Below are 7,422 nucleotides of genomic sequence, written 5' to 3' on the forward strand. Positions count from 1 at the left end.
TTTTTTTTTTTTTTTTTTTTTTTTTTTTTTTATGTATGTTACCGCATAACTTTGGACCGCGTCAACCGTGGTGGTGGTCCCATACTAATCTCGTTAAGATCCGATCAGCGGATCATGAGATATATATATATATATATTTTTTTTATATGGGAGTTGAAGTCGGTTTTTTTTTTGCTAAAAATTACTAGTTGAAAGCTCTGTAGCTGTTGTCTCTGCTGCTGTTGATTTTGCTGGTGTTGACTTGCGCTTTTCCTGTTGGTGAGGTGCTGCTGCTTCCCTGGTAGATGCTACCTTCCTTTGCCTGCTTTGTTGCTCCTTTTTTGTTGTGATTATCTTCTTGTTTTGGTGATTTTTTCGTTTTTGTCGTTGTAGTTCTTTGTATATGTATTTGTTATCCCAAATTTTAACTGAAGTTGTTTTTTTTTTTGTTTAAAATTCGCCTTCTATACTTTTAATGTTTTGTATTTGTTCACTTTAATGTTATTTTATGTATGTACACTTTTAAGTAACCCAGTTTTTGCGCTTTGTACTAAATGTTCACTTGTCTTTTGTTGTTGTGTCCATATGCCCATAGGTGCCTTTCGTTACGGCGAAGAAGGACCATAGCAACGCGAGGAGGATTTTCTTCGCGTTCGATTAAATAAAACCACTCGCGTTTTATATTTAAAACGTTATAATGTCTATTTATTATTTTAATAATTAAAATATTTATAAGGACATATGTATATTTATTTCCGTCCAACTTTCCGGTGGCCGTTTCCCGTGTGCGCGCGGTGATACGGTAGACTTTGGAATGTTTTACTTTTCTCCACTTTCTTTTTGCAGTACCAAGAAAGTTGAAAAGCAGAGAAGGTGTTAGGGTGCTCCTTCATTACAATCGGTTGATTGTACAGACCGTTAGCTCCATTTAATGGAGTACTCTGCGGCGACTTCGTNGGCATGCGAATGAGGATAAGACTCCTTTAGTGCTGTTTCGTTCCCATTTTTCTTCATTTTGATTGCTGTTTTTCTTCAATTAAGAGAAGTTTTTTTTTGAGTGTAGTTTAAGCTGAGATACTGCATATTCACTGATAAAGGTGGCTTCAGCTCCGCTATCTAACAAAGCGCGTAGTACCATGGTGTGACGTAAAGATGCGGTGACACTGTCAATCAATGGTGGCAAATTTGTAATTTCGGTTAGATGTGCATTGATAATTATGTGTTTGTTGTCGAATTTGCGCTCTAGCAAGCACCAGGCGACAGTGAAGTTACTGTCTGTTGTAGCAATGTTATCCAATGAGTTTTTCGCTTCACCAATGAGACTGTCCTTTAAATACTGCAAGCGCTGCGTATCTGACAAGTTTCGATTTTTGATAACGATCGATGTGAATAAATCCTTGAAGGGGTACCAGCGCAAAAACTACCCATCGAAAGGTGGTAGTTTAATTGTTGGAAGGCTATGAACCGGGTACACAGCAGTTGCAGGAATTGTTGGTGGCTCCGTAATGATAGAGGAGCTCGTTGCCTCAATCATATCGTTCAGATCCCCAGTATTTCGGTGTATATGGGCAAATCTAAAAAACAGGTAACCTTGGTGTTATTTAGCTTTATTTTCACTGTTGGAAACTATATAAAGCTGGTTGCTTTTGGATATAATTCATTGACTTATACTTGAAGCCTCAAAAAAGATTTGGATCAATTTGCTGCATAACTTTTGAATTATAGGTGTTTAAATTTAAAAAATAATGAAAACAAGTGAAGTTTTATGTAATTTTTAAGAGGGGCAAAATTAATTATGTCATAACTTTTGAAGCACACCATATTCTAAATTTAAATTTAATGCGCATTTAGCACTTATGTGTATACTTCATATGTAGTAGGTAAGAAAAGTGTGCATTACAAAATAACGAAATGGCAAGTAACTCAAAGTCTGTAACTCCATATTTCACAATTTTCAAATTTTTCGGTTTATCGCGTATAGGTTTTGAAGCATTTATTTTTAAGAACTTTTTAAGTATGTATTGTATTCTACAAACAATTTCGAATAACTTGACACCTTAAGGTGTTATTACACGGTATGTATTTGCATCTGTAAATGTGACTTTTTCAATACATATATAATTGTGTATGTCTGTCAAATTCACAGCCTTTATTTAACTATTTAAAAATACTTTCTTTGAAAACGAAATAAACTAAGCTCAGATGATTCTATCTGTGTGTCAGATGAAAATAGAAACATTTCTATTTCGTATGTTCGTGCATCTGCTTTGTACAGAAACAAATCTAATTTGCCTTTACACGATATGTTGACATTTCCATATGTAAAAAGTGGCATGTACACATGCAAATACATATCGTGTAAGAACACCTTTAGCAAGAGGNTTTTTGATAACGATCGATGTGAATAAATCCTTGAAGGGGTACCAGCGCAAAAACTACCCATCGAAAGGTGGTAGTTTAATTGTTGGAAGGCTATGAACCGGGTACACAGCAGTTGCAGGAATTGTTGGTGGCTCCGTAATGATAGAGGAGCTCGTTGCCTCAATCATATCGTTCAGATCCCCAGTATTTCGGTGTATATGGGCAAATCTAAAAAACAGGTAACCTTGGTGTTATTTAGCTTTATTTTCACTGTTGGAAACTATATAAAGCTGGTTGCTTTTGGATATAATTCATTGACTTATACTTGAAGCCTCAAAAAAGATTTGGATCAATTTGCTGCATAACTTTTGAATTATAGGTGTTTAAATTTAAAAAATAATGAAAACAAGTGAAGTTTTATGTAATTTTTAAGAGGGGCAAAATTAATTATGTCATAACTTTTGAAGCACACCATATTCTAAATTTAAATTTAATGCGCATTTAGCACTTATGTGTATACTTCATATGTAGTAGGTAAGAAAAGTGTGCATTACAAAATAACGAAATGGCAAGTAACTCAAAGTCTGTAACTCCATATTTCACAATTTTCAAATTTTTCGGTTTATCGCGTATAGGTTTTGAAGCATTTATTTTTAAGAACTTTTTAAGTATGTATTGTATTCTACAAACAATTTCGAATAACTTGACACCTTAAGGTGTTATTACACGGTATGTATTTGCATCTGTAAATGTGACTTTTTCAATACATATATAATTGTGTATGTCTGTCAAATTCACAGCCTTTATTTAACTATTTAAAAATACTTTCTTTGAAAACGAAATAAACTAAGCTCAGATGATTCTATCTGTGTGTCAGATGAAAATAGAAACATTTCTATTTCGTATGTTCGTGCATCTGCTTTGTACAGAAACAAATCTAATTTGCCTTTACACGATATGTTGACATTTCCATATGTAAAAAGTGGCATGTACACATGCAAATACATATCGTGTAAGAACACCTTTAGCAAGAGGCAACTTTTAAAGATAAAATATTCTGCGATCTTGAGCGTAATTTTTATTTCAAAAATATCTTGATTGAAGGTACATTTGGAAAATACCTCTAAACGATCTAAATATTTTTATAACTACTAGTCCTTATAACCTTGCATATACCTGTAAAATGCTTAAAAAAAATGTTCTCTAGAAGTGTGTAAAAACCCCGATTTAGTACTTTTAATTATGCTCCTTCTTGTAGTCAGAATATTTCGAGCGTGGTATCAAATCAAATTCTTTTCGAAAAAGGTTCTAATAGTTGCTCTTACTTAATTGGAGCCTTTTAAATTCAATGGCGTCCCCAGTTTTGTCCGATTGTCTCCAGTTTTGGAGATAGCGGTACTTGAAACTTTGCTTAAATTTGAACACGCTTGTATTTTAACATTTCCTTCACTATCTCATAAAATCATCGAAATCGGTTCACTCTAAAATCTAGCTCCCATACAACTGATTGTCCAGAGACGTTATTTTGCGTTATAACTCCTCCAATTAAGCAGGTCAAAATTTAGTATAGGTTTACTTTAACATATAGCACGCATACAATTTATTATTCAGATATGAAATTAGAGATATAGCGCAAAAACACATAACTGAGTAATCAGTTGTATTGCAGCTATACGTTAAAGTGCACCCATTTCGATAATTTTAAGGAATAATTAAGGTAATATTAAAAAACTGTTATGTGCAAAATTTTAGTAAACTTCAAAACTGAGGGAGTTATTTATAAAATAGTTAAAATTTAATCAAATTTTCAAATACCGTTATTTCGAAAACCGAAACCAATCTGGTAAAACGGGAGATGCCATTGAATTGAGAACGTCCCAATTAAGTGAGTTCAACTTTCAAAATCTTTGCTCAAAATGTACAACCTTGAACAATGTAATTTGAACCCAGCTTATTCTTTTGTTTTCTATTTCATGTTTATTCCTCGTCTATCTTTTGAAGCACTTGATAAAAATGAATTGCACTTATATTAATCGATTCATTAAGAGAGTACGAATAAAATTATATATAAAACATAGTTGTGCTCACAAATTTAAAAATTAATTTTTTTTTTTGGAGAGTGTACCTATTTTTTAGATTTGCCCATATGCGCTCGATTTCGGTGTACACGTCCAAAGCCGTCTATCTTTTGAAGCACTTGATAAAAATGAATTGCACTTATATTAATCGATTCATTAAGAGAGTACGAATAAAATTATATATAAAACATAGTTGTGCTCACAAATTTAAAAATTAATTTTTTTTTTTGGAGAGTGTACCTATTTTTTAGATTTGCCCATATGCGCTCGATTTCGGTGTACACGTCCAAAGCCGTCTATCTTTTGAAGCACTTGATAAAAATGAATTGCACTTATATTAATCGATTCATTAAGAGAGTACGAATAAAATTATATATAAAACATAGTTGTGCTCACAAATTTAAAAATTAATTTTTTTTTTTGGAGAGTGTACCTATTTTTTAGATTTGCCCATATGCGCTCGATTTCGGTGTACACGTCCAAAGCCGGCTACGCCAGCTCAGTAGTGCTAGCATCGTCAGCAGCGTTTGAAACTTCGTCATAGATTTTGACGTATTTTTCCCAATACTGGCAAAGCAGTGTTCGGCGACCGACTAAAAACCCTTTGCTTGGTTTTGGCGGTTTTGCGTAAATTTGACATAAAATTTGTTGTTTGATAAGAGTCTTCATCTTTGCAGAAAACGGCGTGGTTAGCTAACCTTAAAAAGAACTAGTCGTTTCTTGACACTTGATATATATACGTGGACGGCGAGTAAGTCCAGTTAACGTTCCCGAATATTCTTACGTATACAGCAGGTATGTAGCAGGTATACATATAAGCAGCTTTCGGTGTAGACATGTATGTATATGGTAGCTTTCGTGCAAACAGTAAAGAGTGCCGATTGCAATTTGCAAATTTGAACCAGCGGAGTTGTAAGCTTTACTTTTTGCAATTAATTCGCACGCAATTAATAGTCCGTGTGGTCTGTTGTATGCGAAATCAACAAAAGCGAAGCGCCCACAAGAAACTCCCCGCAAGGGATGCCAATGTTCACGAGCGAAAGTAAGCAAACGGCAGTTGCAATTCACTTTATTGATAATTGTACTTAACAGTTTTTGTACGCTTTATTTGTATAATGACTCGATACTTGAAAAATATAGCTTTATCGTAGGGCCGAGTTCCTGTGCGCGCTAGTTGCTGACATGTAGGTGAGTAAGAAAACACAAACATGCACGAAAGAAAATACACAAAGGAAAAACGTCAAACTAGTTGGCTGCCAATAGGATTGCCATATGCGATGATTTCATGAACACCGTCTTTCCCACGTCCTCCGCCATATTAATTTGACAAATTCTTAAATTCCTGCGAAATGCCGGGTTCGACATATTTACGCGCATACATACGAACCTATAAATATGCGTTTACAGTAGGCTGCTCCTAACTTGAACATCTATAACTCTATTCTGCTTGTTACAAAATATGTTGTAACCGGCATATTTTGTTACCAAACATTGTTACCACTTCTTGTAACTGCAATTCTAGGTACCTCGGTAGCGTTTCAATTTATTCAGCATTACAGCTATGAAGTTTTGTAGAAATTCTGTGTTGCATATTTCATGGGGCAATATTTTGTTACCTGCTTATGAGATGGTAACAAATTTTACCAGTTACAAGAATGTGCAGAATGCGAAAAGGGCTTAAAGGAAGAGAGGAGCTTTATTTTCCGGTAAAAAAAGATTACCAACGCAGAATAGGTTAATGTACGATTTTGTGTTTGAAGCTTTTCATGATAGTAAACAATATTTGTGTTACCAACGCAGAATAGGTTAATGTACGATTTTGTGTTTGAAGCTTTTCATGATAGTAAACAATATTTGTGTTACCAACGCAGAATATGTATGTATGTATACACTCACTTATACATGCTTCATTTTTTGAATTCTATACATTTTGCTCGAATTATCTAGATTCAACTGTAAACAAATCGTAAGCGCTCGGTTTAAAAAAAAATTAAAAATTATGACCGAAGCTGCGGCCGGATTCCAGCTTTCGCTATCGCTAAAACTCCATCGCCAAAAAATACTAAATGGATTTTAGCAATTTTGGGAGATTTTTGCGATTCGCGCTTAAAAAATCATCTCTAAAAAGTTTCATTTTTGGTTCATTTTTTTGGTGGGTTTTAGCGATGAACAAAATGAACCCGGATAAAGTGAGTGAACAGTTTTTGACAGCTCATCAGCTAAAATGGCGATTCCAGCGTCTTTTCCATTGCTACAAATCTCCATTGTTGGCTTAAAATTCTGCGAATTTGGCGACTAGAAAAAGTTGGTGCTAAAAAAATAACGCGACAAAAAAGGTAATGCTTATATTGTTTTTTGTTAAAAATACTCTTTTATATTAAAGAAATTGTTTAATTAATAGCAAAATATGGAAAACCGCAATAGCAAAAGAGTGACGAAGGATCAAAAATATATGCTCGTTCAATATTTGGAGGATCATAGAGAATTCGCTCACGACAGGTATGCAAAACATCTTCCCGTAAATGATTTTGTTTAAGTTTTTCCCCCCATTGAAGTTGTGGCACCGCCATCTAATCTTCCAACGCTTACTCTACCCTCAATTAGTAACTCAGTTACTCAACCCCGTCCGCCGGTAATCGAGTCTGATACTAGGAGACTGGTTGTAGTTCCCCCAAAGAAGTCTATATTTGTATGTAGATTTTCGAGGGATACTTCCGAGGACGATATAAAGTTTTACATCTCGTCCAAAGTTAAAACTGTCAACTTAAGTATCAGAAAATTTAATTTTAAATATGAAAGAAATGTTTCTTCATTTAAAACAGACGTAAATTTAGAAAATTTTGACATGCTGCTTAGTAGTTCTTTTTGGCCCTCCGGAGCTTTCGTTCGTGAATTTGAGTATAGGCCCAACAAAAATAATAATTTAGCAAATATTCCCCGTCAGAATACAGAACCAAAAAACTGATTACTAAATCTGCTTTAAGTATTTATTATCAAAACGTAA

This window comes from Rhagoletis zephyria, unplaced genomic scaffold, assembly GCF_001687245.7.
Source record: "Rhagoletis zephyria isolate East Lansing unplaced genomic scaffold, Rhagoletis_zephyria_1.1 Rzeph_scaffold_01618, whole genome shotgun sequence".
NCBI lineage: Eukaryota > Metazoa > Arthropoda > Insecta > Diptera > Tephritidae > Rhagoletis > Rhagoletis zephyria.